Source organism: Pezoporus wallicus, unplaced genomic scaffold, assembly GCF_028554395.1.
Source record: "Pezoporus wallicus isolate ANWC-B61680 ecotype Strahan unplaced genomic scaffold, APGP_CSIRO_Pwel_v1 contig_227, whole genome shotgun sequence".
In the NCBI taxonomy this organism is placed as follows: Eukaryota; Metazoa; Chordata; class Aves; order Psittaciformes; family Psittacidae; genus Pezoporus; species Pezoporus wallicus.
In genome coordinates, this window is record NW_026635704.1 from 16,144,126 (window position 1) to 16,167,696 (window position 23,571).

Consider the following 23,571-nt stretch of genomic DNA (forward strand, 5'->3'; position numbering starts at 1 on the left):
ACCCAACCCACAGGGTGCGAACAGAACCTTTATAGCAAATCCAACAAACCCACCACAGTGAGCTATGGGCTACAGAGGAAATGTGAAAAGCCAAATATCATTCCTGAAATCATCATCTCAAGCAGAAACACTGAAAAAAGGTACTGGCAGTTATTTACTGGTTTTAGGATAACAGCTTCATCCTGTGTATCCCTCAGCAAACTCTGAGGCACACGTTTACCTGTGTATAAGGTGAAGAAAAGCCTTTGCCGCTTGACCATCTCATGGTTCAAAAGCCTTAGATGACTTTGCACTCACTGCTGGTGGTGTAGATTAAAAGAAAAAGAGGCAAACACTTTAGGAAAAAAATCTGTATCTGGAGTTTGTGATAATTTGGATAACTTTATAGCTATAACTTAAATGTCAAGTTATTATTGAAGTAGTTGTCCAATTAATTTTTCTTTTAAAACTCTGGATATTTCAATATTGCCCTTTTTCAATCCTAAAGTTATGTTTTTCCCTCTTACTCTAAATTTTTAGCACTTATTGTGAAAAAAAATGGGTGAAGACAAGAAAGAAAAGATAAAGCATGTGACTAATAGAAAAGTAAAGGAAAGTAATAAACTCTTCACATTTGACATTCTGGTTTTGGATTATAACAGTGACAGTGAATAAATTCATTTTCTAATCTTAATAGTACCTTGTTTTATATTCCTAAACTGACTTAACAGGAAATAAGAAAATAGGAAAGAAATTGCAAATATTCACAGAAAGACAGCAATACTGCTCCAGTGAAACATTCCAGCTTTTTAAACCACATAATCTGTAACTCCCAAAGTAAGGATGCTCCTCCCGAGAGGAGTTATGCTCTCAGAACTGTTATCAACTTTTTGACACATAAAAATGACAGTTAACAGCATATAGTCAATATACTGTCAAGCCCCTGATCAAGATCATTATAACAACTCAAAGAAAATGTTCTTCATTATCAAAGAGGATGCACTGGACCTAATTTCAGTTTTGATTTCCACCTATATGCATTATGAGCAATGAAGTCTTTACTACTTGGATCTTTTTTTTTCCAAATGAATTAATGAATTAAATTTATCCTTTCACCAGCTGCTAGGCAGCAGATGGAACCATTTCTGAAGCCTTGTTGAATTCAATCCATAAAACTCATTTCCTAGGATTAGCAGTCCAAAGTTTCTTTTAATGTTTATATACCGCTTGGGATTTTGAATTTCATGATGTTAAACTTTCAATTTAACTATTTTTTTCATTTCATACCAAACAAATATGATCGTTTGGATTTCTATAGCTTTGTAACCACACATTTCAGGTCACATAAGGACAAGAATTCATTTCAAAAGCAATCAAGTGCAAGATTGGGATCTGGGTTTTTTGTGCTTGTTTTCTTTGTTTATATTACAGTACTACCATAGAAACTATTTGTGTTATACTCAAGGCTCAGTTTAGACGGGAAAAGTTTTATAGTCTGTAACTTTGACAAAAAACTTCACACAAAACTTTAGTTTTAATAAGCATTTTTTGAACAGTATTGTGGTCTTAGGGTGTATTCGCCACTCACAGAAACTCAGCGTGCTCCTGAAATAAGTTTTTCAGACACTTTTTTTTTTTTATATAGTTAACTTTTATGGCAGGTTTGTCTAGTTTGGGGGAGGGGAGTAACAAATGGTGGCGGTTTCGTGAGCACTTCAGTAAAGAATTTTTTCTGTACGGCAACAGGAAATATCAATCAGCTGCAGTACCCTGGACAGCTCCTTTTCTTTTATTTTCGGTTTTCTTACCTCTAGTGCACTCCTCTACATCAGTAACCAAGGATCAGGGGACTTGAACTGTCATTTCATGCACAAAGGTCCTTATTTATAGAACTTTGAACGAACTAAATGACTTTAACCAAAGTTTCTACTATACTTACAAAAGAAAAAGCAAATCAAAAAATACGCCCCCCTGCTTAGATTTCAGAGGCATATTATATTAAAAACCTGAAGAATAAAACCTCATGATGCCAAAGTCTTCCTGTTATTCAACAAAGTAAATAAAACTGAAAAAAAAAGTTATTCGTTGTTGTGTATAACAGCGATTTCCGCTAATTTGGCACAAGAAATCTATATTAATCTAATAACGCAGTAAGCCAAGAAGGCCACATAATAATAATTACCATTGAGTAATTGAATATTTAGAAGGAGGAGGAAAAAAAAGGAAGACTGGTAATCTTAGCCTGCAGTCATGAAAGTACTATAATACGCAGATGATATTTACAAGTAAAAATAAAATGCTCCAAACTGGGAAGTTAAGAGAAAAAGCCTCTATTTAGAAATTCCTCATTCCAAATCTGGATTATCTGTTAGCCACCTTATAGCAGAAATATATTATTGTCTCAGAGAAACCTTTCATCACATATGCTTTTACAAAGAATTACAAAACTGCCAAAGGAAAGAAGACACATCTACGCAATTAACCTAACTAATTTAATGTACAAAAGAGATAATAAATGGTCATTCTGAATCCTAAAAGGATCCTTAACTGACAAAGTTCACCCAATACAGTTTAAAGATAAAATCTGGGATTTATGCTTTTATAATCTACTAAATGAAAAAATCACAGCACCTTGCAGAAGATTGTCTTGCTATTTACATATGAAGGAAGACAAACATCTGAACTAAGTTCTTTGTTAAAGACAAAAGAAAGTCAGAGAGGGAGAAAGCTATTACTGATCAGTATTAAACAGACTTTCTCTAGCATTAAATGCTATTTCATAAAAATCATCCTCCTGCAAAATGTTGTCCCAGAAGGTCCATTTCATTCATCAACCTTGCCTGATATTACTGTCATTTAACTTTCTAAAGATTTTCCTGACACAGACATTCATTCTAAACTATACTATTCGCTTTTTTAATCAGAAGCTCTCAATTCACTCTCTGAATACCAAATAATTTAAAGGACTGAAATGTCACGCTTTGAAAGACCTTTTTTCACTTAGAACGATGCTATTAAATATGTTGATCAACAGTCTTCATTTTAAAAACATCACACATTATTTTAAAGCATTCAAAAACATAATGAGAAAGCTCTTTGGTGTGCAATACATAACTGCAAGTGAGCCTGCATCTATCGAACAGTTCCTACAAATGCACTGGTCCCACTCTCTCCCTCTCCCGTCTCGTTTTTTTCCCCTCTCTATTTTTTTCAATGGTAGTATTTAAGTTCAGTAACTTTTCAAAATGAGAGGAAAAGTGTCCTTGTGATCATTTCCTCAAATCAAATAGCTAGAGCAGCAAATTTGCACAATTGTAAAATGTATATGAACAAAGGCTTTACTGAGGCAGTATAAATGCAATTACACCATGACATTTTATTCAGAAAGCTTTCTCAAAGCAGTTACAAGTAGCTATTTTTTAATTGAGGCCCAAAATAGCATTTAAGATAATGACCAAGCATACATTGTGGAAGAAACAGAATTAGTGTCAGTTAAACAAAAAGAAAAGTTTGCAGAAAACATTCTAAACATGGATTAAAACCCCACAAAGTTCTTAATACAAATCTCTGAAGCTTTAAACATTGATATATGGACAGGATTTTTTTTTTACTTCTGTAAAAATAAGAGCACATACAATAGAAAAGACAGAAAGTTACTAATAGTACAAGCTGCTTAAACATAAATGGGTTCAGAATAGTGTGAAAAAGTTGTTAAACTTACTTTATTTTTGTTTCCAAAACTTATATGTTTCTCCTCCCTTGTGTGCTGAACTGTGCACTAAAGCTGTGTCTTTGAAAGGTAGTTCCCATGATATGACATCCAGTGCCTTTGACTGCCTAGAGATAAGCACCTGCGTTTGTGTCCCCTCTTTACGTCACACCTCCCTATTCAAACCTTCTCAATATGATTCACATTTGCACATCAACAGCCTCATGCGCATACACAGATTTTTTTCGGCTCTGGGCCCAAAACTTTCACTTTAATTTTCATCACATGATTGCTGTGGCATATGTCCTTCCAAACCTCCCATATATCAGTCATCATGCAAATGAGATGGAATATCACTCCTCTGCAGCAGATGGCCAGGGATGATAACAATGGCTCAACAGAGGAGATTCAATGTCCCTGACTTTATCGCCACGGCAACAACAACCTAAAATATATGTAATGGAAGTGGTGCTTATTAATTTTGCAGGCTCGAGTGTTCTGATTTTGTGAGTGAATGGGCTGAGTTAAAAAGGGGGCTGTGTCCTCCTGCCTCTAGAAGACTATCTATAAAAGCCAGGGACCTGGAAATTATTTTCAGTGACTAAGAAGGCAACAGCCTAGCAATTATTTGAGTAATTAGGTGTAATTCCTCCCTGTAGGCCTTGTACCCTCCTGTGCTTGTTTCACAGAAGCTTGCGAATTAGACAGGCGCAGATACTGAAAAGAAAAGTGCCTCAAGATATAGCAGGAGAGCTTGCAGGAACTAAGCTTCAGTGATATGACACTTGGCCTCCACCAGGCTTGGTAAACACAAGCCCCAAGCCATAAGTAAATAGAGGCCCCACTCCATAAACACAGACCAATTAAAATTACAAAGGCAGCCACACTTCTGGGTGGGGCTGGGGGAAGCTTTATTCTGCCATAGTCTCACTGTGAGTTGCACACATAATGGCCTCTTAGTTCAGAGCACCAAGTACTGTATTTCCACTGCAATCTGTCACTATCAAACCCAAGCACAAGGTTTTCTTCAGGTTGTGAATTTCTCCCTAGGGATTTATCATGTGCCTTTAAGAAAGTGTTTCAAAGTGAATTTTCTGTGTGTCCTCACACAGATTAACAGGAAGGAGTGGTGATCACCATTTTACCTCTGAGCAAACAAAGTATCCACAGCCTCTCTTCACCCTGTCCATGCCACAACTTCTATACCCTTTCATGTTTTGAGCATGTGAGTGACCATTTAATTCCTCATAAACAAAGTTCAGTTCTGAACTGGATGTTTAACTGACAAAATATACATACAGAAACTCTGTCTTTTGTTCTTTTCCCCAGAGGAGACCTTAGGAAAACCGAGATTCCTTTTTCTCCCTCTCCAGTACAGGGAAGGATAGTTAAGTAAAACTGACAAATTGTTGTCAGAAGTTGTCAATTTTTACAAAGGTAAAACTTCCATCTAAAAAAGCAAGCACATTTCTGCTGTGCATCAATATTAAAAACTTCCAGAACTATTACTTATTTACTATAGGCCTGTACAGCACTCAGCACTCTCACCTTCTGACCTAGTGACAGGTGTTACCAGAATATGAATGTTCAGTGCTGAATGGTCTTTCCCTTTCCACTGTGAAAAAAAATCTGAATATGAAAATAATGTATGGCTGGTTTAAGCCAGTTAAAACTAGAGGTGTTTCTTTTCTATCTTTAGTATTGCCAACTACTTATTAGCTACTAACAGAAGTATTTAAAATACATACAGGTGTAAAGTAGAGCTTATTGTGTGGAGTTTGCAATTAGATTTTCAAAAAAAGAATGTTACTGATGAGCTTTACTTTCCTGTTTTGGAAATCTCAGCTAACATGAAAACCTGGACTTTTTCTTTTCTTTTTTTTTCTTTTATTGATGTTGTGTTTGTCAGCGTGTGCATGTGTGTGCAATAGGATTCTAACATTGTGTATGTCCATTTTCTCTACTTCTGTACAGTTCATATCCCATCCTGCTAATCTGGGAATAACTCATGAATGTGGCTGTTATGGTGAGCTCAAGAGGTAAGTGTGGTCCAAGCCTATGCAAAGCTCTGAAGCTCTCTGTACTGGATCTGTAGTTGGACAGAAAGCTAATACACAGAGTACTATAGGAATGATGTTTTCCTGACAGCTTGTGTTATTTATGGGACTGGCCACTGTCTTCTGAACCAGATGGAGCTTTTTGCCTAGTTGTTTTTTTTTTTTTTTTTTTGTCTGTGTGTGTGTATATGATCTGCTGTGCATGGCCCTAATTGATCATGGAGTGAGATTGGCATTTAGGTCACTGTCTTCATATTTTCCAGTGTTAAGTATAGTCCTGGGTTGTGAACTGTCTTGTTTATTTTAAAGGTACAGCTCTTTTAACAAAGCTAATCAGATCCTCTCACATCATGAGAAGAACATGGGATGACATGAGTAAAATTTGTAGATAAAGTTTATCTTTTCCTCTCTGATTCTTATCTCTATGGTTGTGGTGCTATGCACATTAAAAACTGCTTTCTGAAAAATAGGATTTGGAAGGTATTTTTACATTCTACTGGAACACATAAGTAGGAAAAAAATCTTTGTCATCAAATCAGTCTTAAATAAGTTCAGATTTAGCACAACTTCCATTTTTTTTCATTGTTTGCAATCTAGTAAGTAATGACACACTGGCAAAGACTGGATTGTTTGCATTGACAATTCATTTAAAACCCAAAATATGTACTAAGGATGCAAGTGCTCAAAAGTTAGAAAACCTAAGTTGCAACTGCTATCCTATTTTGACCCTCTAAACAATATGACATTCAGAGTTTACAAGAAAATTATAAAGAAAGGGTTAAATTATTCCTCAGACTGCTTTTGTTGGAAAATAAAATGAAATCTATTAGGAGAGGGATGACTTGTTGCAGAAACACAAAAGAAATAAATGTGCATTGTAATATGTAGTAGCTACCATTCAGACTTGTAGTGGTAAGAAATTGTGCAGGTTTAATATGAATGCTCAGGTCCAAGTATTTATAGCCTTCTATTGATAAATAAAATGCTCTTCAAAGAGTATAAACAAAATTTTAAATTCATGGTTGTAATACACCAGATAAGCCACAGCAAAGGCTGACAGAGAAAGTTTGCTTGTAGACTGTACAGCAGTTATTTGGCTGCTATTCTGGTTCGGGGGAAAATTCAAAAATGGCACAAAACTATAAATTAGTGCTTTGAAAATGGTATCAAATAGTAGTAAAGTTTGCAATGTTTTCACCCAAGTTTACCTTATCTTCACAGTCAGGAAGAAGAGACTGACACAAGAAAAAAAAAGTTTTCACTCCTTTGCAGAAATAAATATATTCCCTGTATTCCTGCATCTTGCCAAATGATATTCCAGACCTATTTTAAAAAGACAAAATTTGTTTGGGATACTACCTCCTAAATAAAAATAGAGATGCCTAAGAGATCTCATTAGAGGAAAAATAAACAGTTAAAACAATTATAAAGAAACTTCAATGTAGCAGATCTATTTCTACTTCTGTGAACAGCTATTAGCTCAGCAGAATCATAACTGAACATTCTGGAAATCAAGAATCATTGATTACAGGAGACGTATTGGATAACAAGCAATATGGGAGATGAAGCTTGATTCTTTACAAAGAGGTAAGGGAATGAAATATTTTCTGCTGGTGCCAGTAAATTGATTGCACGTGTTGGCATCATCAAATACCAAGTGCAGAGTCATTATAGACAAAAGCATTGCCGAAGTTGCCAAACTCATGTAGCACCTGGTTGAATAAAAATAATAAATCAGCCTGGAGTGAGTTATGTTAGCAAGCTTGTGCTGAGGAAATTTGCCAGATATATACATAGCAGAAAAACTACAAATCATTAAGCATTCAACTTTGAAATGACATTTCGAAAATGCACTAAGCATGTTTGTACAACCTATTACTTCAAAACCATCAATTTAGAGGAATAAACAGGATGAAGAAGAAAAGATACATGACCTAATATTAATAAGGGAATGATTATCCAAATAAAATTATATATTGCCTTATGGGAAAGTTAAGGTTTTCATCATGTTGTCTATGAAATACTTTATTCACTGAAATAACAGAAAGATTTCTCCCTCTAGCCACGTTCTTCTTACCCTAGAGAAAGCCAGCAAATTTTGGAGTAATCCTTATCTGCCAATAGATTCTACCTCAGAAAGCTGGAAACAGACATTTCAGGTGAGTTTTCTCAAAATCTTTTAGTGTAGGAATGCTTCCAAGTCTCTTGACCTTCCTACAAAAGTACTCAAGGGACTATGGACACCTCTCCATTTAAAGGCTGTAAAAAAGTCATCCATAAAGGCTGTTGTTGTTGGGATTATACTTCACTGAAAGGGAGATTAGAATATTGCTGTTTTGAGTTACAATTTTATGAAATTCAGGCTGATCTAAAACTGAGAAATGAAAATATTTTTCTCTTCACAGTCTTATTTATTTTAATATATAGCCTTAATAAGTAACTGAAAGTAGTTATTGAATAAGCACTGAAAATTAGGTGTAGGTGATGTCAAATATGGATTAAGCCTTTCAAAAAAAAATATCCCATAATAAGGCTAAGTGTTAAGAGTAACAAATCTTCTCATCTCTTGTGGCTAATTAAAAAAAGACCTCAAAAACATCTTTCTCCTAATCATTGTATTATTAAATGCATAAATAAAAGAAACAGTAGTCATTTTGCTGTATCATGGATACTACCAGATTTTCATTTGCAATTTAGATAGCTGATCATCTAGAAAATTCTTTTGAGTCACCATGTCAGATCACGTAATACTCTAGTAGTATAATAATCTAGTAGTAATAACTCTAGTTATTACACACCTTGACTCAAAAAGCAAAATTACTGTTTCAGTGAACCTTACTTTAGAGAACTTCTCTAAAGTTATTTACCTGATTGCTGCCAGTGTTATGCATTTATGTCTGTACGTGCCATTCCTACCTTTCATACACCAGCATGTATGTTGTTAGAGGTACGCGTGACACCTCTAACACCTCCAGCATAAGCTTCTGAAAACTTCAGCATGAGTTTTTGTAACATCAGACTAAATCTTGTTTGGGAAAATCATTCTTTCCAACAGAAATGTGACCAGGGAGGTTGTGAATGCTCCATCCCTGGCAGTGTTCAGACCAGGTTGGACGAGGCCTTGGGGGTTCTGGTTTAGTGTGAGGTGTCCCTGCCCATGGCAGGAGGGTTGGAAATTGATGATCTTAAGGTCCTTTCCAACCCTAACAATTCTATGATTATATGAAATCCGTGGAAATCTTAACACTATTCTCACTTATCTCACTGTCCATGTAGTCCTGAGAAGTACAAAACTCAGCATTGTTGTATAAATATATTGAGCTGTTACAACTGTGTCTTTCCCTCAGTTCCCTTCCTATCTTTCCTTGCATACAGCCTTTTCACTAAATCCCACCTATGAGACTCCAAGTATGAGCATTCCAGCTTCCCTTCAGGAAACATCCCTTCTCTGATTTGCACTTGTCTGCAGGCAAGATCCTGCCTTTGTTTCTGTTGCTCAAATTGCTTTCCAGTTAAATCAACCTGAGAAATCAACAGGTAAACACTCATCTGCTGAACACCTTACAGCCAAAATTCTTGTCCTCAGATCTCCCTAGGCTTCCAGTTGTGGCTCTTCAGTTTTGTGGGTTTTTTTTTATTCCAATAGAAAAGTCTTGGAAAAGTGTGTAGGCAACCTCTTCTGCTGCTCTCTCAGCAGCACACACAAAACTCCAACAGCTACTAACAGCAACATCTTACCTGATCCCTGATAGCTGCTTCCTTCAGGGAAATCCTGCACAACATTTTCTCTTCTCTCTGCTTATATGCAGCACATACTTGCTATCCAAAGAAAAGCCTAATAACATTTTAGAAACAGTGATCTTAGTGTTCTTGGGTTTTCATAGTTCTAAATAGCAAAGCAAAATTCAAATGGGTTTGAACATTAATTACTATGCTGGTTAAAAATTTTTTTTTTTAACTATCTTGTATGGATATAGAGAAAATACTGACATCTTTTTCTTTCTTTCACTCTCAAGTATTTTGTCACAGGATGAATACATTTTCTTCTGCACCTAATTTTTTAGAATTCACTTTATAGAGGTATTCTACTTTAAAAAGTTCCGATTTGTTCAGAAGAACCATCTTCCTAATATAGATTTTTCTGTTAAATTTTAAAAACTTGTCAAGATTAATTGTTTGTTAAAATCTCCAAACTTATAGTGTATTTTTTAATAATATTGCAATAGCCTTGCTAAACTTGAATAACTTTATTATAGTATATTCTAAGATTCAAGTTATATCATAAGACACACAAAGATCTCGCACAGACATCTTAAATATTGCATGAAAAGAGCCCAAAGTCAGATTAACCTGTGTATGCAATGCTGTTTGCATATGATCCCAAGTGGGGGATCTTGTCAGCATTTAAAATTACCACATTAATACACTAAATAGTTATAACAATTAATATTATAACACAGTGTACAGCAAACTTTGGACTGTCCAACCCTTATGAATGAGTATATGTGATATAAGCTCTGGTTTCAAGTATCTCTACATAAATGTGTATTTTACATGAATACAAATATATGCAACTTTTTACACATAACATAATTAAGGCTTCAGGGAAGAAAAACCTTTTTTTTTCCCAACACTGAAGAGATCATTTGAATAGACTAGAAATAGTGCTATAAACCTGTTCTAAACATGGGTAACACATAAGGTGTAGTTTTTCCCCCTTTTTTTTTTCTCCATGAATCAATTAGATCTGCAAGAATGCCAGGTCATGAAGAATTTTAAATGTTTAGATCCAAAATGGGATAACAACTATCTGAGAAAAGAGGGAAGTATGTTTCCATGGATTATGCTTGCTTTATTTTCTTGCACAGTTTGTTGAACAGCCTACATGGCCAGAGGCTATTCTGGAACTAATCCTAGGAAATGAGCCAAGCATGATAAATAAGGCTGAATGTTGGGAGTGGCTAGTGTTCACCACAGTGTCATTAGGCAATCTCTAGACTGAAGGCAGTAGCCCTCACTAATTAAGTATATGTTTTCTTCTAGCCTTTCTAAAAGCAATCTTTTAGTTTAATAGTTATTCCCTCTATACTGAAGATTTCAACAAAGAATAATGTGGAGACTTCCAGAAGCTAGCACTTCCTCAAAAAGTACAGGTAGATCAATGTGTGCTTTATACTTCACTTTGAGGTAGATGCTAAACTATCAGATGCGAGTTGTTTTTGAAAATATTGATCAGATCATCTAATCCTACGTCCATAACAGTCATCAGCAAAATATTCTTACTGCCATTAATAATAGAAAAAAATAGGCCTATCCCTTCCAATAGAGAAAAGGCAATGGGACTGTTTTGCAAAATTATTTGCAAATAATTTCAACTAATAAGGGAAGCTATGGGGGTAACAAAACAAAACAAAACAAAAAATAATTGCATCAGGTTGATTTTTCGTAGTGACTTAAACTTTGCAACAGTTAAGCAATTTTTCCTCAATTTCACACAAAAAATGTAAAAATAAAACCTAATCCTCCCACCTCACCAAATAAACAAAAAATCCTCATCTGTTCTTTTCTTTTGGAGAAAATATGGCAATTTGTATTTCAATTTTTCAAGCCAAAGTTACAGGGGTCTAAAACAGGGATTTATAATGGAAGCTGATTGCAACCCTAGCTATAGAGGGGCTACTGCCTTTCCATAATAAAGAGCTTCGCATTTCCAAGGAGAGGAGGAGAATGCTGCTCTGCATGACTTCTTGTAATTTTGCTTTTTTAAATTAAGGTTGTGTCTTGGGAACTTTCTTAGTTCTTTTGAGCATGAAGTTTGGTATTTCACTTCATGTGGTTTTAATTTTGATACAGCAGACGGATATTTTGCAGCTGATACATTTTAGAAATGAGGAAAAATATGAAGCTTTGCACTTTGTCAAAGCCGTGATCCTAATTTAGTTTGTTTTTTCCTTTTCCTTTTTGTATGGATCACATGAAAAGGCCATGCAGTCTAAAGGAGCAATTTACACATATTTGGATTTAGTTTGCTTGCTTTGTATTGTCTCCTTGCTTAACGGTAGAATGATTTTTGGCTGTTTAAATTTCAGTCTGGAATGAGTGCTGGCTGTTTTTGCTTTTTCTGGACATAAAATTGGGGGAGACCACAGAGACTCTCTCAGGAATGTAAACTGTGATCATAATAATCAGAGCACAGGTATGAGATTATTAGCCTCAGTTTCTATAGTACAAAGGTTTAACCAGCATTAAATGTTTTTTAGTTGGCTGGTTGCTTCATCACCATTAAAAGCTGCTGAAAAATGACCAGCAGCAACTAAGTGAATGAGATTATGTAAGCATAAAATCAGATTGTTTTTAAATAATTTAAAGCCAGTTTGGTTTCTTTTTTTTTCTATGTCTTCAAGAGAGTGCAAAAAAGATAAGATTTGATAAACTAGACATCCATTGAGCAAAGATTTAAGTGCATATAAATCTATGGCTTGGTCGCCAAAACTTTGATGTAGATTAAGCTCCATTTTTATCTGTTGCTCCATTGCTACTAATAGCTGCAAAAACCTACCAAGCTAGGATTTATGTTAGGTCTATTATTAGTGAACCTAACACTTTTAAATGCTTTCATTATATTGATAGGTCAGAGCATCCTTCCAAATTTAAGAACTTTGCATTATGGCATTAAGTTTAAGAGCCTAGGATACTTACAAGCGCATCTACTGGGTATAAAGGCTTTCAACATTTTCGGGACAGTAGACAAAAAAACTTCACTTGTACAGAGGAGGCATTTTCTTTCTTATTGATTTAAAACTCTTTGGAGCAGAACTATAATGTAGCAGTGAATATTGCTAAAAGACTAATGCATTTTAATTCTTTTCTGAAGTATTAAAATCTTAAGCAAGGGACTATAGAGGAAATTTGTTTAAAAATGTAATTATCACACACATACAGTGTGAAACTATGGAATAAAGAGATGTATCTGAAGATAATATTTACATTTTACTTCTAAAAATGTCTCTTGACATTACTTCCTAAACCTATAACACATGTATTTTGTTACCATGTATTCATGAGTATTGCCTTTCTTGCTGAGTTTATCCTTTCCAAATATGACTGAAAAGAGAAATGTTGTTCAGAAGTATTGTTCAGAAAACAGAAGTGACGTTTCACACTGAAAAAGGGTGCTGTTACACTACTAGCAAAGAAAGCTGGAATCATGCTTTTTTGCATACCCAGAAAGAATATTTTCTTTCTGGTTTAGGCGTTCAAAGTGAAAAAAAATAATGTGTCAGGTCTTGAAGAAGCAATAGAACTTTTTTTCTGTTCAAATCAAATGTCTGAAAGGCCGTTTGCTAGTCATAAAATATTAAACCACACAAGGACCACATTATACTTTTTTTTTGTTTTATAAATCAGTTCTATATGCAGAATGTTTCAACACTTTTTATAATTATCTAAAGCATAATTTTATATAACAAATGTGAAAATAATGTCTGGTGATGTATGTACCATATTGACTTCCCATTTCCATATGAAACCTGTGTAACCTAAATTAGAAGAGTAAAAATTTAGGTCCCTTAACTAAAAAATAAATATAATTTTCTCTTTTTTTAAAAAAAATACACAAAATAGGTAATTGAAGAAATATCCTTTCAGATGATATTATTTAAATGTGAAGGTAACATATCTTGTGGGTTGTCCCAAAATAGCAAATTTAGCATAAGATTTATTCTAGTTGAAAATCTACAATTTCGTAATTCAACCTTGCATTAAGAAAATAAGTACAAATGCAGTTCTTTGAATCCAGATTTATTGCTCATTTATTTAAATGGTGGCAAGATTTAGAGACTTATATCACTACAATTTGCATTTATCTATACTTGTCTAGCTTCTGCAAGAGTTTCCTAAAGTAGGATTTAAGCTCTGTAGACATCTAACTCCATAGAGTCCACTGATATTAAAGTAAAACTGAGTAAGGACAGAAAAAACTACCAGACTGTGAATGGATCAACCAATACTTTTAATTCTGCATACTAGGTGCCATTGAATCAAAACCAAAATAAAATCAGAAATGCACCAGGAATGGAGTAAAAATGGAGCACTTGATTGTTTTCCTAATTAACTTACTAGAGATATGACTAATTTTATGATGTTTTAAAGCATCCATTTGCATTAATTTGCATGCTGCTGTATTTAGAAAGTCAGTTAAGGACAGAAGTTCTGGTGGGGCAAGCACTGTCAAACACAGAACAAGAACCAAAAAGCCAGTAAGTTTCAGTGTAAAGTCATCTTCAAATAAACCCATGATCATAGTTAAGTCCATTAAAGCCACAAAATGCACATCTAGGCTTCTAATGTCTTATTCGCTTAATTACTTAGTTATGTTGAAATTATTCTGTTCTTTGTCTTGGAGGCTTAAACTTTCCATAAATAAACTGTACATTCAGGAGTTTAAACACACCTCATTCATACAATCCACTAGACCTTCTGTCACTAAGGCCTGTCACTGGGACTTGAACACATTTCAGTGTGGTTGACACCATTCCTAGGAAAAAAGTTCCATTCATTGTGAAGTATTGACTATGAATGTCACACCATTACCTCTTAGGTGCTAGTCTGAGTGTTATAACCAGGCCAAAATTTTGTTCCTAAAGAATAATAAAGGCAATGTAGTCCTCTTCTATTAAAAGAACAAGATAATTAAGATTTAAGGGACAGTACCAACATCTTAAAAATTGGTAGTTTTTTTTCCAAAAGTCAGCTGATAACCACTGCTTGTTGAAGAGAACAGGTTTAATGTGCTATCTGTGAGACTAAGGATTTAGCAGTTATTCACATTTAAGTTCTCGGCATAAGGCATTGCAAAGGGCTAGCTGACCTTACACACTATTTAAATGGCAATGCTGAGACCTAGTGCAGAACTGTTACCTAACAAGCTCAGAATTTATTTTCTTTCATTAACTTTAGACCTTAAACATAATATGACATTCTTTTTTTGTGGCTTAAAAGTATATAAGCATCTGTTAGCAGAAGCCCTCTATTTCACATAACAAGAGAATTCTGTTTGTAATGTGTCACCAGCTGCTCAGTCAAAATGGGTTCTATTAGAACTAATTTAATTTTACATAAGTTGATCTATTTGCATTCTGAGTCTCCAGTTAAACGACTAGGTACTGCTTTGTAGACTGATCTCGCTTCAAGCTTCAGTGTGTGGACAATGCTTAATCAGTGTGTACATCAGGAAATAAACATAATCAGCAAGTGCACTAATTAAGCCAGGAAAATTTTGCAACATGTATACACTGTATGGATTAACAAGGCAATTCATTAGAAATCTTAATTATGGAATATTATATTTTCTGTACATTTTATTTTATGATGCTTCAGATGAGTTTTCTCTAAATACAGAAGCCATCTACACTTCTCAAAGTAGACAGTGAAATCCTTTTAACTCAGGCACATCTGTGTAGCCTCTAGTCTGGAAGCCTCTACGGAAAACACGCTTTGTTATCTCCAGCCAGATAACCTGATATGCTCTCTTAAACAAGTGGTTGCTAATCAAATGTTAAAATGCAGATGACTGAAAAATAAATACAAAATGAAACATATAAATAAAAATGTAATTTGATTATTTGGAGCTTCTCAACATCCTTAAAATTGAGGGGGGAGGTGTGTTTATTTCTGAAAAGTCAACAAATAAACACCTAGGGTGTGAGGCACAGCACTCAGGTTTTCATGAAAAAAGCTTCTATTGAACTCAGCATGCTTCAAGCTTTCAGTATAAACTGGCTGAAAACTCCAGCCTGAAGTAGAGATGTCAATTAATTCTGAAGGTGGATGGTGGTAAATATATGGGCTCTTCTTCTCTGGCAAACTATCTTGCTTAATTGACTCCCTGACTAACAGAAGATCGCATTCTACTGTACAGCTTCACGTAAAATTGTTGAAGGGGTTCTGCATGTTAAATAAAGGAGGCTAGTTTCATTGCAAGAGCAAAGAATCAACCAAGCAGTTTCTGTCAGCATAAGTGGACTTCACAAAAAACACTTTATTTGTCAGGCAGATGTATTATCATATAATTGGCATTTTTCTGAAGTTCTGTACCTATGGAAGAGGACTCAAAGTCCGCATAGGTTTCCTCTGTGTAGCCGAGAAATACGTTATTTCAGAACTGTGCATTGGTAAACTCATTGCATTACTTCTAAGCCTTGCACATGCAGCTTTCATTTAACAGAGAAAACTACCATGATTTTAAATAATGGTGAAGTGGTTCCTGCAATGCCTTCTGAAGAGAGAGACTGGCACCATTTCCCAGTAAAGGCACACTTAACTATACTTACAAAATAAGAAATAGTTCATAGGATAAAAAGCTTATGTAAATCTGCTCATCCCTCATGCACTCCACATCCAGATAGTCCAAGAACATCCCTTGGAGCACTTGTACATTTGACTCATTATTCCAATATGTGAACAGAGGAAAAAGAAGAGCTGAAAGTCCCCTACCACATTCTTTGTAAACTTTTGGTTAGCATACCTGGGAAGGAGGTTTCTGCACAGGCAGAAAAACATAGACCATTTCCTCTCAAATTGACATGAGGTATCCTTGTTGCAATTCTATGAAGTTGTTCTTTGTTCCATTTCCATCCTTATCTGAAAAACTCTTGTTGGAGGTGCACATATATTTTCAACTCAAATGCAATCTGCATAAACCATCAGCAGATTCACTGTTAGGAAATAGTCTAGCCATCACAAGAATTGGTGAAATGATGTTATGAATCTCTGCTGCTACCATAAACAAAATAAGTTCTTGGAAAATAAGTGTGGCTGAAGTCCAATGTTAATTTAATTTGAGTCCAATGTAAAGGATGAAATTGGAATAGTAGCAATGGACGCTCTCACATGTTTTCCTTTTACCATGGTACAGGACAAATTCTGTTCTGGTTTATACTGTGATTTGGATGCAAAATATTAATTTGAACTGCCAGTGCTGTCTGCCCCTTGATATCTGTCATATTAAGTGGAATAAGTCAGTTGAAACTGAACATTACTTTACATTAAGGTGAGTAAAGTTTACGGGCTTTAAATGTAAACTTAAAAAATGCTGTCAAATCAGAGTTACACTCTGGTCTGTTACTAGCAGAAATGCCAAGCAGTGCCCATATTAGGATGGTCCCTTGGCATCTGCATGAGTCATAAACGTGTCTTTTGGCCACTGCTTCATTTATTGCTCATTATGTTTGTTGTGGACTGGTAAAGGCAGATATAAATAGAAAAATGCTTACGTAATATGACGGACAGATTTGTTTAAACATTTTCAATAGCCTAGCCAAAACCAGACAAAGTAGCTATTATTGGCATCTGAAAATTCCCATCCCATAAAGGATTATTCATATATATTTAGGCCATGATTACCATTTTATTTGTGGCAACAGGCATGACCAAAAAAAAAATAAATAAATAAACAGAGAAAACCAGGGGCTAATATATTCAGTGAAAGCACTTAGTAGATATATGAAATATTCATGTAAGGGACACAGGGCTTAACAGCACAATAAAAATGCATTCCCAAAACAGAAGCCAGATCACTTAAATGAGATGGAAAAGGATATGTGACAGCACCAAACCGTTGTCCAGAGCTCTGGCCTAAAGGCAATGAGTGAATTGACGATCTGGTCAAAGCTTTTGCTGTTGAGAGCAATAATTCACATATTCTTTGTATGAACATGACAAGAGAAAATTACTTTTGCATCCAGTTCTTCATTTTGTACTAAATAGGCCTATGATACAACTCAAGTTTCTTAAAAGGACACTGGTCATCATCATAGTCTAACAGTACAGAAAATGAAAGACTGAAGTTCTGAAACTTCCCTAATCTTGCAATAATACTCCTTTTCACATCACAGATTGTACTTATTGCTTTCTTGAGACCACTAAATTATGATATTGCCTGGCTTTTAAATAGAGTTAAAAATAAACTGAGAAGCCTTTTTATAAAGTTCACTTGAAGTATAAATTAATTTGCATTAGTTTATCAGTTACAAAGTATGCTTACTTTTGAGCAATGACTTTGTCACGTCATCAAGTCATGGAAAATTCAATCTGTCATAGGCTGAAGGGCCAAACTATAATAACTTCATTACAGCATCATAAAGGGAGATACAAGAAATTATATTGACGGTAAATAATTTCTCTCAAATCTCAAGAGTTAGAGGAATTTTCTAGTAATATTGATTCAGAAGAACAAAATCTTATGTCTTTGCCGATTTAAAAAAGTGTAGAGGTCGTACTAAGCAAGTGTAGGCAAAACTGTTATTCTATTTCATTGTATGCTATAAAGTATGAGATTATAGAATCATAGAATCATAGAATCGTTAGGGTTGGAAAGGACCTTAAGATCATCTAGTTCCAACCCCCCTGCCGTGGGCAGGGACACCTTACGCTAAACCATATCACCCAGGTCCTCGTCCAACCTCGCCTTGAACACTTCCAGGGTTGGAGCATTCACAGTCTCCCTGGGCAACCCATTCCAGTGCCTCACCACCCTAACAGGAAAGAATTTCCTTCTTATATCCAACCTAAACTTCCCCTGTTTAAGTTTATCACAGACTTGTTTCAGGGACCCCTTTTCTATCAACATTATCTTAGGTCTGAGCTACCAGCAATGGTGATAAACAGCAGTTACTTGTATCAAAAGAATAGGAATTGTCAAACTCTCAAATTTTACAAGAGTTTTAAGAAATGGTTGTTAACATAAGCCTTCATAGAACCCAAAGATTTTGTTCAAAACTGTGGTATTGCTAACTGGATTTGTGTATGTCCTGGGTTCAGCAGTAGAAGTCATTTTTCTCCTTCTTAGTAGCTGGTGCAGTGCTGTGGTTTTAACTTTCAGCCTGGGAACGACGTTAATAACACTGATGTTTTTAGTTGCTGCTCAGTAATGTTTAGTCTGACCTAGGACTTTCTGAGTCTCATGCTCTGCCAGGGAGGAGGTGAAACCAGAAGGAAGCAGAGACAGGACACCTGATCCAAACTAACCAAAGAGGTATTCCATACCACAGCACGTCATGCCCACTATGTAAGCTGGGGGCAGTTACCCAGGAGGGCTAGATCGCTGCTCTGGTCAAGCTGGGTATTAGTTGGCGAGTGGTGAGCAGTTGTATTCTGTTCCTTTGTTATTTCCCTTATCGTTATTATTATTAGTGGTAGCGGTAGTGGTTTTGTGTTATACCTTAGTTACTAGACAGCTCTTATCTCAACCCATGGGAGTTGCATTCTTTTGATTCTCCTCCCCAATCCTCCTGGAGCTGGGGGTGAGGGAGGGGGGTGAGGGACCAAGCGAGCTGCATGGCTGACTGGGCTTAAACCATGACAGTTCTTTTTGGAGCCCAACGTGGGGCCAAAAGCAGTGTATAATAATCATATATATATATATATATATATATATATATATATATATATATATATATGAAATTGCTATACAATAAATATCCTGAACCAAGTAGTTAGGGGATGGTTCTATTGTAGTAAAATAATACAAATATGTAGAAATAGCTATCAATGAAATTGTGAGTGGAAAAAATGTGGAACTTGCTCAAATCAGCCACACCTTGCCTAGGTCTGTGCCTGAACTTAACGTAAATAGTTAATCAATGAATTTTACAAATCCACCAGCTTAATTATCTCACTCACTAAAACATTCTGTAAGCACCCATATTTGCACATATAAATAAATATGTGGAGTGAGATGCAGGATTTCCAGATTTCAGGCACTGACATTTAAAGATATGGTCCTAAGTGTCACATACGACCCTTGATTGGTGCTCACAGATCAAAAAGACTTCAGATAGAAATCTACACACAGATTGAGGGTAAGATGTGGCTGTAATAAAATGAACATTAACTGGAGAACAACAGTGTTGTTCTCCACCAGAGGGTAATGATAGATTCACTGTAAACCTTTCCCATCCGCCAAGTGCACTGCAACATTCTTGTGCCTCTACTAATATCATTTCATATTTATAGCAGTGGGTTTTGAGCACCATGTCAGACTGAAAGCAAAATATACCAAATAAAAATAGAGGTGGGAAAATCCAGGAAACAGGTTTGGAAAAGCAAAACAGAGACTAACTGGCATAGGAAACTGTTTTTAGGCTAAACAAAGAATTCCAACTGACTGCATTAACATCATTAAGATACAAATGTTGGGTGCCGATTTATTGAAATGATTGCCTACAGCTCTTTATATTGGAAAAAAAAAAGAGTTAAACCACTGGAAGAATCATAGGTCAGAGGAAACTGTCAAACCTCCATACCAACAGTGGACAAGTGAGGACTGCAGTAGTTCTCTCATCGGCCTCCTCAGTCTGAGTTTATCTTAGGGTTGAACTGAAGATGAAACATGGTGTGAATGTACAAACGATTTTATTTTTACCAAAGCACATTCATGGCATAGGTAAATGCATTGAGACAAATAAAGAAAAACAATACTTTAATACCCATTGCTTCATTTGCTGATAATAACTGAATTTAACTTAATAATATTATTTGATCATTTAAAGAGCTGGTTGAATGATGAAAATAATTACTCATGAAGATTTAGTATCAATTGATGGAAAAATGTGAATAGATCACATAATTAAACATTATTTGACTATCTATACAACTAATTGAATAATGGAAACATTTATTCACCAATAATAGGTTCATCTGTCTACAGAAGAAAGGAAATAAACAATTTGTAAATCAGACCTGCATTAAAAGGATCTGATGAATATCGGTAATATTGTCAAAAATTTTTGCTATTGTTTCAAAGAATATGAAAGCTTACTGGAATAATATTGTCATTAACAATGACAGAACCTCAAAAGGGAAATAATTTGGCTAGGACACACTCATATCATTAATCCACTGTATATTTAACTTGATGAATGGGATGACATTTCAAAGCACAGAAGGAAGAATAATCTCGTATTTTAGGTAGAGGATCAAGAACTAGATGACCTGGTTTTTACTTGTAGTCCTATAATCAATTATTTTCACAGTGTTTTCACCTCCCTACCTAGAAATTACCTGATTCTGATCTAATTACATTCACCTTGGGAAAAGCTATGAGCTTTATTCATAGTCCAGTGAATAACTGAGTACCCTTGAACTACCTTTGAGTTAGGGTGACCATAGTAACATGGGTATAATTAGAGTCATAGTATCATAGAATCAACAGTTAGGGTTGGAAAGGACCTTAAGATCATCTAGTTCCAGCCCCCCTGCCATGGCGAGAGACATTTCCCACTAAACCATGCCACCCAAGGCTCTGTCCAACCTGGCCTTGAGCACCACCAAGAGATGGAGCGTTCACAACCTCCCTGGGCAACCCATTCCAGTGCCTCACCACCCTTACAGTGACTAACTTCCTCCTTATATCCAATCTAAACTTCCCCTGTTTAAGTTTAACCCATTACCCTTTGTCCTATCACTACAGTCTCTAATGAAGAGTCCCTCTCCAGCATCCTTGTAGGCCCCTTTCAGATACTGGAAGGCTGCTATGAGGTCTCCAAACAGCCTTCTCTTCTCAAGGCTAAGCAGCCCCAACTTTCTCAGCCTGTCTTCATACGGGAGGTGCTCCAGTCCCCTGATCATCCTCGTGGCCCTTCTCTGGACTTGTTCCAACAGTTCCAGGTCCTTTTTATGTTGAGGACACCAGAACTGCACACAATACTCCAGGTGAGGTCTCACAAGAGCAGAGTAGAGAGGCAGGATCACCCCCTTCTCCCTGCTGGTCACGCTCCTTTTGATGCAGCCCAGGATATGGTTGGCTTTCTGGGCTGCAAGCGCACACTGAAGCCATCTCATGTTCGTTTTCTCATCGACCAGCACCCCCAAGTCCTACACAGGGCTGTTCTGAATCTCTTCTCTGCCCACCCTGTAGCTGTGCCTGGGATTGCTCCCACCCAGGTCTAAGACCTTGCCCTTGCCATTGGTTAAACTTCATAAGGTTAGCATCAGCCCACCTTACAAGCATGTCAAGGTCCCTCTGGATGGCATTCCTTCCCTCCAGCGTTATCAACTGAACCACACAGCTTGGTGTCATTGGCAGACTTGCTGAGGGTGCACTCAATCCCCCTGTCCATGTCACCGACAAAGATGTTAAACAAGACCGGTCCCAACACTGATCCCTGAGGGACACCACTCGTTACTGGTCTCCAGCTGGACACTGAGCCATTGACCACAACTCTTTGCGTGAGGTCATCCAGTTCTTTATCCACCTATCTAACTGATGTCTCTGCAATTTAGAGACAAGGATGCCATGTGGGACAGTGTCGAACACTTTGCAGAAATCCAGGTAGATGACATCAACTGCTCTATTCCTGTCCATCAGTTCTGTAGACACCAAATTGGTCAGGTAGGATTTCCCCTTAGTGAAGCCATGCTGGCTGTCACCAAGCACCTTGTTGATTTTCATGTGCCTTAGCATGCCTTCCAGGAGAATCTGCTCCAAGATTTTGCCAGGCACAGAGGTGAGACTGACTGCTCTGTAGTTCCCTGGGTCATCCATTTCCCCTTCTTGAAAATGGAGGTTATATTTCCCTGTTTCCTGTCATCAGGAACTTCACCTGACTGCCATGATTTTTCAAATATGATGGACAGTGGCTTAGGAACTTCATTTGCCAGCTCCTTCAGGACCCACAGATTGATTTCATCAGGACCCATGGACTTGTGCACGTTCAGGTTCTTAAGATGGTCTTGAACCATATCCTCTCCTACAGTGGGTGCAAGGTCTTCATTCTCACAGTCCCTGTGTCTGCCTTCCAAGACTTGGGTTCTGTGATCAGAGCCTTTGCCAGTGAAGACCGAGGCAAAGAAGTCATTCAGAATCTTGGCCTTCTCCAAATTCTGTGTAGCCAGTTCTCCTGGTAGCTTCCGCAGGGGGCCTATGTCATCCCTAGTCTGTTTTTTATTTGCTACGTACCTATAGAATCCCTTCCTGTTATCTTTAACATCCCTAGCTAAGTTTAATTCTAACTGGGCCTTAGCTTTCCTAACCTGGTTCCTAGCTTACCGGACAACACCCCTGTATTCTTCCCAGGCCGTCCATCCTTGCTTCCACCTTTTATAAGCCTCTTTTTTCCTTCAAATATTCCTCTGCAGCTCCTGAGGCTCAGAAGAATAGAACGCTAGAAAGAAACAATATTCTTGCGAGGTATCTCGCTTCAGCTCCCCAAAGGTCCCTGTGAGAAGAGCTTTCACCAGTGAGTGAAATGAGTGACTAAATGTATGTAACTTTAGCTGTTGTTGATGTTACTTGACACTTTACAATAAATAATCGGCCTGAACACATGAAACCAAAGAAGTTGGAAGGACAAATGTAAAGCCATGAAAACCATGCTCAGCTGGTGATTTATGCACTCTTCAGGTTCACTTAGGCAATGCAGGAGCCAAGGTGATGAAGCAGTAGGGAATAAATCCCCTCCTTCTGGAATGTCAGCTTATTGAAAATTCCAGGCTCCCAATGTCCTTTCTTATGAGTACACACCAGTCTTTGGAAGATGCAGTATGCTTTCATTATTAATGTTATCTGTAGAGGCTTGGAAAGTGGTGAACAACTTTACTACTTTTTTCTGTGCTTCATCTCTAATTATTATTAGTTAGCCTGTGAATAAAAAAAGGCTTTCCAGGCCACAGTACTGGGTCATTTTTGTAAAGGATTCCTGCCTGATTCTCTTCAGCAACCTCAGTTCTACTGTTCATGTTCTTGGCTCTTAAGAATAAAACAGACTTAAAATGGTGCAAGCTATTTGTTGTTACTCAGCAGAAAGAGGCTACCAGAACTACAGCAGG

General features: G+C 36.5%; 1 protein-coding gene across 4 annotated transcripts in view; it reads right to left on the reverse strand.

The window, feature by feature from the left end:
- ST18 (ST18 C2H2C-type zinc finger transcription factor) overlaps positions 1-23,571 on the reverse strand; it is a 169,329-nt gene that overhangs the window by 94,844 nt on the left and 50,914 nt on the right. For 3 of the 4 annotated variants that reach the window (XM_057397772.1, XM_057397766.1, XM_057397769.1), the window contains exon 1: positions 3,701-3,893. The exons of the other annotated variant lie outside the window; for it this stretch is intronic. The gene's annotated coding sequence lies outside the window, so the exon portion shown is untranslated. Of the gene's footprint in view, positions 1-3,700; positions 3,894-23,571 lie in introns of those variants that run through there. 4 annotated transcript variants of the gene reach the window in all.